We start from the raw sequence: 9,536 nt of genomic DNA on the forward strand, positions 1-9,536 counted from the left end.
TGGGAATTCGCGTAAAAGTTGCGTGTACATGGAGTCGTTGGTCAAGGTGGTGCGTATGGATGATATAGCGTCGGTCGCGTTGACTTGCTGTGCATCAATAGAAAGAGAAGTAGTTTGGTCGATAAGCTTTTGGTTGCGACAGTCAACGAGCAAACTGTAATATATTAAAAAATCTACACCAATAATTGGTTTCGAGACATCAGTGTTGGAACTCGATCACACACCACTACTGCGAGTTTGAATGAGTGTCAATTTACTTAGATGTCATACTGATTGTAAAATTGTAAAAATAACATGACGTGCTTATTTAATGTATAAAAGAAAATAAAACGAAGATTCATTTGTATATGGTTTATTCTTTAATCCGCCTCTCACACAACAAGTGGTAGCAGAGCGTGGTTATTGAAACCTGCTAGTTAAATGTAGTCGGTGAATAAGTCGATCAAGATGAGTACGTCGGCAGCAACGGCTTCGTCGTCATATCATCGAATCGAAGCACTAAAAAGGAAAATTATGATACGCGGTGCCTCCAAGCTCAAGCAGTGCTTATCAAAAATGGCCTGTGGGGATACACGAGTGGGGAAATACCCAAACCAGCAGAAACTAGCAGCGATACGGAGAAGAAAGAATTTACACAAAAGGATCTCATAGCACGGTCAGAATTATTACTACTCATTTCACCATCCGAGTTAAAACAAATAAAAGGCTGCAAAACTTCGCACGAGCTGTGGAAAAAACTAAAAAGCATATACCAAAGTACGGGCCCCGCAAGAAAGGCAACACTACTAAAGCATCTGATCTTAAAGAAGCATGACGACGGTGACGTCCGAGAACACCTGAACGACTTCATGGACACCGTAGATAAATTGGCAGATATGGACATAACTCTCAATCCTGATTTGCTAAGCATCATGATGCTCTACAGCTTGCCCGCATCTTTTGAAAATTTTTGAATTGCGGTTGAATCGAGGGATACCCTACCAAAGCCCGAAGAACTAAAAATTAAAATAATAGAAGAAAGCGAAGCAAGGCTGAACCAAACCAAACAAGTACTCGTATAAGTAAAGTGTTCGAACTTGTCGCTCGTCCATTTTATTTCAATCTAACTAAACCAATCACGAGGGCGGCTTTATATACCCTCACATTAGAAGTACCTAGAATGTTCTACAACATACTAGAATATTATCGAAAACAATTAACTTAAGAAAGGAAATGTATAGAGTTTTGTAGAGTGTGTCATTACTTTTGTGCCAACCCAATACATAACGTGTTTTATTTGATAGCTCAAATTCGTAAGTCAAGTAAATTCAAACATGACATTGTCATCAGTCGATAAACATGTAAACCATGAAGGTCTAACACACAGAATTACAGTTAAACCAGAATGAGTAGTTAGGTCAAAAAGTGTGTCCACATGAGAGGTCATTGTTTGGGCTGGTGTCCCTCTCGCACTTACTGACAATGTCAACATTATTCAGTGACGTCATCACTGTCATACATTGGGGATACCAGTTAATTTTCAAAGTTACTACCAAATCTACTAATACCCATTTGAACATATTTTTTAATTATACAAATCTTTGATTTATTGGCATCAAAATAATTACAATATAATTATTTGCCAATTCTTTAGTTCAGTACTTCAGTTTGAATATAACACTGTTGAATCAATAGTATTTCTGTTGATCTGTTTCAAGGGAAGTTGTACAAATTATAAGTTTTCCATTTCCCTGTCTGAGTCAGGATGTATTTACATAATCCTTTGAATTCCAATCGAGGATTTTGTTGAATGATTTTGGTAATCTGAGCTAAACCAAAACCTTGAGTCTGGGTGGATAGCTTTCTCTTTGGGAGACCAGGAAACTTTGGTGTAAGTACTACTCCTTCTGTCAGTAACTGTATGAATGGATGTTCATTTGAGGATCTAGGCCGAGAGGGCTTATCTTGGGGCTTTGTTGGAGCTTCACTCTCTGAGGAGCTTGATCCGGGTGATAGTGTTTGATTGGAAACTGTGTAAAAATAAACAGACTTGTTTTTTCCTTTTTCTACCTTGATGTTGAACACTAAAATAATATAAGAAGTTATATAGTCATACAGTCATAATATATTGATTGATTGATTGATTGATTGATTTATTTATTGATAAAAATGTTTTACAGGTCAATCTTATAAACAATATTTACACAATTAATTTAATACTAAAAATATTTACAAGGTAATAGCTTACACATTATTTAGAATTACATTTATAATCATAACAAATTCACAATAAAATTTAATTTAGAACCTAAGCATAGTACAGCAGACAATTAATTGACTCCACGAAGAAACTCGTCTACAGTATAGTAAGCCTTTTCGATTAAGAGCAATTTAAGTTTCCTAGTAAACTCGTTGTCGCTTTCCACTAACTTTATCTCTGTTGGAACCAAGTTATAGATTTTTGCCCCAATGACACCGAGTGAGCTCCTGAGCTTAGCAAGTCGCTTAACGGGGGCGACTAACATTGGCTGCCTGCGGCTATTTTCGCGACTGCTACTAGTTTTGTACGCAGCGAGGTTTGACCTGACATACTTGCACGCCTCTAATATGTATACCGAAGGTAGAGTTAACACCTTATTTCGTACAAATAATTCTTTAGCAGGGTGGTCATGAGCTTTTCTTGATAGTATTCGCAGCGCCCGCTTTTGTATTTTGAATACCCTGTCCCGACCCGCTGCCAAGCCCCAAAGATCGACACCTCGGATTAGGATCGAGTGGAAGTATCCATAATAAGCTTTTCTTAGGTTATCCGTCGATAGGGTAGGCGCAAGCCTAGACAAGGCAAAACACGCCGAGGAAAGCGAGTTGCACAACTGATCGATGTGAGGGGACCATGTAAGTCCGGAGTCTATTATGTAGCCAAGATATTTACTTTGGTTTACTTGTGGGACTTCAACATCATTTATTTTAATGTTCAGCTGAGATATGTCGGGACGCCTTATAGTAAGGCGGCGGAATTGAAAAAAGTCGTCTAGTTTTGAAGTTGATGTGACTGGAGAGTATACTGCTGACAAGTGGTATCGTTGTGATCGGTAGACTTTACTGAGTACGAAATAATGACTTGTCACTTTCTCAGACTGTGGGGGGGTTAACTATGACGTCACAAAGATCGCGGTCCCGGGTTTCAATTTTTTGCCAATTTGTCTAGAACCCCTTATCCAATTTTGAAAAATGAGGTGTCGATTGAAAGCGTATAACATGCTGATTAAGATTTATTATATGTGAAGAGTATAGTTTTGTTAGTTATTTTTTAATTAATAATAATGCAAAAAATACTATTTTTAGGGTTCCGTAGTCAACTAGGAACCCTTATAGTTTCGCCATGTCTGTCTGTCCGTCCGTCCGTCCGTCCGTCCGCGGATTATCTCAGTAACCGTAAGCACTAGAAAGCTGAAATTTGATACCAATATGTATATCAATTACGCCAACAAAGTGCAAAAATAAAAAATGGAAAAAAATGTTTTATTAGGGTACCCCCCCTATATGTAAAGTGGGGGCTGATATTTTTTTTCATTCCAACCCCAACGTGTGATATATTGTTGGATAGGTATTTAAAAATGAATAAGGGATTACTAAGATCGTTTTTTGACAATATTAATATTTTCGGAAATAATCGCTCCTAAAGGAATAAAAAGTGCGTCCCCCCCCCCCTCTAACTTTTGAACCATATGTTTAAAAAATATGAAATAAGTCACAAAACTAGAACTTTATAAAAACTTTCTAGGAAAATTATTTTGAACTTGATAGGTTCAGTAGTTTTTGAGAAAAATACGAAAAACTACGGAACCCTACACTGAGCGTGGCCCGACACGCTCTTGGCCGGTTTTTACTCTCTTTTTTGATTTTTGTGACTCAAAAAGGCAATGAAAACGGCCACTTAGCTAAAAAATATGTTATATAAATCATTTAACTACATTATTAAGCTATATGTTGCTTTTTAAATTTCTACGATCGGATAATAAATAAGCAAACTACAACCACATACCTGTAGGCGGGGAGTACCGCTTGACACGCGTTCCCATACATTCGGCGTCTACCAAATTACACCTCGCGCAAAATTCGTTTCAAGCAGATATACCTCTAATCTTATTCATCGTAACCTATCAATATTGGTATCATTTGAAAGTACAATTAAAGTACTTTAAGAAACAATGTCAATCATTTTCATAAAATCAATAATCGCCAGTCTGTGGTGGTTACAAAGGAAAAAAGTGGGTATGCAATTTGACTGGTTTCCTAGGTTTGATACCCTAGACGAGTTTAAAAGGGGAGGTAAAGGTGACATATGGGTTGTTCTCTGGCCTAAAAGCTATACAGAGGGTCAGGGGAGAAAAAAACTAGGGTTTAAGTTTAGTTTTAAGTTATTTTTTCTTTGTTGATTTTATTGTGTTTAATTTTTTTGTAATTTTATCAAGGATACACATTGGTTTCTTTTGCTGAAAATTCCCTTTTTTATGAGAAATGTTATGAATTTCATGGCATTTTCCGATAGAGACTAAAATTAACTTTCAAATAAGGCCACATAGTCATACTGATACATAGTCATACCCTTAATATTATATAAGTAAATGTATGACTATGTGGCCTACTGATACATAGTCATACCCTTAATATTATATAAGTAAAAGTATGACTATGTGGCCTTATTTGAAAGTTAATTTTAGTCTCTATCGGAAAAAGCCATAAAATTCATAACATTTCTCATAAAAAAGGCAACTTTTAGCAAAAAAGAAACCAACGTGTATCCTTGATAAAATTACAAAAAAATTTAACACAATAAAATCAACAAATAAAGGAAAAAATAACTTAAAACTAAACTTAAACCCTAGTTTTTTCTCCCTGACCCTCTGTGTAGCTTTTAGGCCAGAGAAAAACCCATATGTCACCTTTACCTCCCCTTTTAAACTCGTCTAGGGTATCAAACCTAGGAAACCAGTCAAATTCCATACCCACTTTTTTCCTTTGTAACCACCACAGACTGGCGATTATTGATTTAAAAAAAATGACATTGTTTTTTAAAGTACTTTAATTGTGCTTTCAAATGATATCAATATTGATAGGTTACGATGAATAAGATTAGAGGTATATCTGCTTGAAACGAATTTTGCGCGAGGTGTAATTTGGTAGACGCCGAATGTATGGGAACGCGTGTCAAGCGGTACTCCCCGCCTACAGGTATGTGGTTGTAGTTTGCTTATTTATTATCCGATCGTAGAAATTTAAAAAGCAACATATAGCTTAATAATGTAGTTAAATGATTTATATAACATATTTTTTAGCTAAGTGGCCGTTTTCATTGCCTTTTTGAGTCACAAAAATCAAAAAAGAGAGTAAAAAAATAGTATTTTTTGCATTATTATTAATTAAAAAATAACTAACAAAACTATACTCTTCACATATAATAAATCTTAATCAGCATGTTATACGCTTTCAATCGACACCTCATTTTTCAAAATTGGATAAGGGGTTCTAGACAAATTGGCAAAAAATTTAAACCCGGGACCGCGATCTTTGTGACGTCATAGTTAACCCCCCCCACAGTCTGAGAAAGTGACTACTATTAGCCTAAAGTGTATAAGGTTAGTTTTCTCTACGTTGAGAAGCATTCCGTTTGCCAAAAACCATCTATCTATCTCAATCATGGTATTACTAACTTTTGATTCCAGATCATCAATGTTTTCCGCATGCACTATCATACATGTATCATCTGCATAAATGACAAATTCTGAGTCGGACGAGGCAGACGTAATGTCGTTGATGAGCATGAGAAACAGATTGTTTCCCATGCTCGAGCCTTGAGGTACCGCGCAGCCGCCTACTGGTTCTAACAGAGACTTTACATTTTTGACGCATGTGCTTTGTTTACGGTGCTTTAAGAAGGAAGAGATTGTGTCGTAAAAACCACCGTCGAAGCCATATAGAGACAGCTTCTTGAGGAGGAGGGAGTGGTCTATCATCTCGAATGCGCGCGACAGGTCGCAGAAGACCGCTGCGACCTGCCGCCCGCTCTCGAGGTGGGCTAGCACCCGCGTAACCAGATCACGGGCCGCGTCCGTCGTGGATCGGCCTGGTTGGTACGCGTATTGATGGCAATTCAGTAGGTTATTTGTGTTTATGTGTGACATTAACCTTTTGCATAACAAACTCTCGAATACTTTTGATATGATTGGGATTATTGAGATAGGGCGGTAATTTTTTGGCTCATGCATGTCACCTTTGCGTTTATAAACTGGTTGAATTTTTACATGTTTCAGGATATCAGGATATACACCTATTTCTATACACTGGTTAAATAACATTAACAGTAAGGATATTACGACTGGAGGAAGGTAATCAAGTACACGGGTTGACATGTCGTTTATATCTTTGGAATCCTTTCGTTTTATACTTTTAAATGCTTTTAATATTTCTTGTAAGTTAAAATGAGTAAATTCGAATTTAGGAGGCGTTTGCTGTAAGTATTCAACCAAATATTCTATAGCAACGTCACTGCAAGGTTTTTTATTGTGTACATTTGTATCAATGTAGTAGTGATTAAGCAGAGCGGCGGCTGACGCGGCTCGACTGTCATCACAGTCACCGGCCGACCTGTTCACAAGTACGTCTAGTGCCGCGGTCTTGTTTTTATTTTCACTACAAGTTTCGGACGAGATTACGGACCAGATACTGCGACACATACTAACGCCAGCATTCTCAATTACGCTATTTACGTAGCAGCGTCGGGCGTCAGCTAGTTTCATCCAATATTGAGACTCATGTGCCAGTAACTCGGATCTCAACCCGATATCATGGTGGCACTGCGACAATTTGCTTTTAATACTTTTAATGTCATTACGTAGTTTCTTTGTGGACTCATTCACCCACGCACTTGTATGTGATTTTGATAACTGTTTTCTTACAGGAAAGTGTATGTCAAAATAGTGTTTAATAACGTTTAATAATGATTCTATCTTTTTATGAGGGCAGTTATTTTTACTTAGTACACTTTCCCAGTCATGGTTATTTAGGCCGAATGTAAAAGTATGTATATTGGATTCATTAATTACTCGCTTCAAGGTGTGCCCAGTAGTAGATTTACTTTTTTGCGCTTGCAAAGTTAAACATATGCACATGTGGTCTGATAGATGCAGATCTAAACTTGACACGTCTTTTATAGTATATTATATAACGGTAACGTTATGAAGGCTATAAAAGTTGAGTACCGCGGTTAGGCCACGATGGCTTGCCGAGTGGCCTAAGTAAGGTACGAGACTTTTATAGCCTTCATAATGTTACGATTGTATACTATACTTTTTCTACGACAGCCAAATACATACCTATTCGAGAATAATAAAATGGGTTGCTTACCTACTTCATATAATGAATGGGAATATTTGTGTGGATCTTAACTATTATATTCTGTCCACAATGTAATGTTGATGGCGAGAACTTGTTGCACAATTCTTCAAAATATGCCAACAACAGAAAAGTTGAAACATATTTTTGCAATTTCCATTGCAAAACAATCATAATTCATAACATTTTTAGTACGCTTTATCGACTTTTTAGGTAACAAATTGTCAGTTTCTTTGAGCGCCATAGCCTTGATTTCTTCGGAAGTATATTGTTCACCAGAATCACTCATAATTACTTAAGTTTTTGCACAATAACGTCGAATTAAAACAAACTACACAACACCGAAATAGTTCAAATACTTCCGTCAAAAGTTTACAAATGTCAAACATACCATAGACAATTTTTTTTTTTCTTCGTCCTTCTGGACAGGCTAGGACCATAGGCCATACCGCCTCGTCTTGAGTGAAGTATTTCTATTTTCCTTTATTCTTCTTCTTGTTTTAATACTTATAAGTTATAAAATATAATTTCATTAGTCTTCCTTTTAATATCATGTGTCAAATCCAGTAAGCATGTCTTCAGTTGTCTCAATAAAAAATTCGTCTCTTTCAGTTGTTTCGTCATAGCCTTTCTTATTCATCTTGTTTTGAATTTCATAAGTCTTCCTTCCAATATTATGTCAAATCCAGTAAGTACGATAATAAGTCAATAAAATGCATAATGCGTCTCTTCCAGGTATTTAGTCAAATCCGTTAAGAATATTAATTTAATTAAAGAGTACTTATTTACAACATATTTACAGTATTATATACAAATTTATACAAAGAAATATAAGTTTTAGTCTCCTTTAATAAATCCGTTACTGAAGACGGGATTAAATTAGGTGCCCCATAAATATTAAGTAGCTATACCATAGACAAGAGAAATAGAAAATAAGCCGGTTTTCAATTACGAAAAATGTGGTTGCGTTCAAGAATATTTAAATGTGGAATGGAACATTATTGGATAAACTTATGATTTTTACCTTTGTTTTGCAATATCTAATATGTAAAACGCATTTCAGTTTATTTTTTCATCTTGATTTAAATTATGAACCTTAATATTTTATTATTTATTAAAAGTTACTTATTACTGCAAATGAAAACATACCTGATATTGGAAGTTGTGCTTTTAAAAAAAAATTAACAGAACTCCTATATTCATATGAATACTGCTCAGCAGTTATCATATGAACCTATAGACAAATAGACTTTCTTATCGTTACTCAAATGAACTTAATTTGGATACCGCTGACAATAATCTAATTGACAGATTTAAGTGCTGGAGTAGAAAAAATACTTTTTGTGTATATTTGTGTAGATGTGGTCGATACACGTTTTGGAACTGTCCGTTATCCTAGTAGGAACAGAGTTTGCAATTTTAAAACCTGATTGACATAATGTATTCATTAGGCATTGTGTATTATTACATTTAACTAGGACATCTATGTTTATATCTCCTACTATAATAACATTGTAATTTTTTATGGTCTGTAAACTTAGTAAATCATCAAGTTTTGAGAAAAATAGTGAGATATCTCCACTCGGCGGTCTATAAATGCATACAATGATAAGTTCCAACCCGATGCACTTGTCAGTTGTAGGTATGGTGCGGGAAATGAGAAGACGGATTTTGAATCGAAAATTGCCAAAATGCGAGCGAACGGTATACGTGTGTGCATCGACAAGGTGCAATGACGACTAGAGGTCAAACGGCGCACACATGTATATCACTTCCTTCACATTACGCTTTATTATAAAAAAACAGTTTCCTTAACTACGTACACAGATGGCGCGACAGGTAAGTTTCTTTAGGACATTGATATAAAGTTTGAAAGGTTTTACTTAGCCTATAATATATATTTATATAACGTTTTATTTATTATTTAAAAACTATAGGTAACACTCAGTAGTTTTAAACAGGTATTCAAATTATTTGAAAGCAAATTCTTAACAAAGTATTTTAAGCCTTATCTCACAAAGATACGTATGAGTTTTCTAGCGTCAACATCCTCCCCCCTAGTGCAGCCCTAGCTGCACTCATCTACCATGGGTATTTGTGCAACGCGTGAAGCAGGTCGCTTCAGGATTGCAGATTTGGTTCTCACGGTGACAACCCTTACT

This window comes from Leguminivora glycinivorella, chromosome Z (assembly GCF_023078275.1).
Source record: "Leguminivora glycinivorella isolate SPB_JAAS2020 chromosome Z, LegGlyc_1.1, whole genome shotgun sequence".
NCBI classification, from domain to species: Eukaryota; Metazoa; Arthropoda; class Insecta; order Lepidoptera; family Tortricidae; genus Leguminivora; species Leguminivora glycinivorella.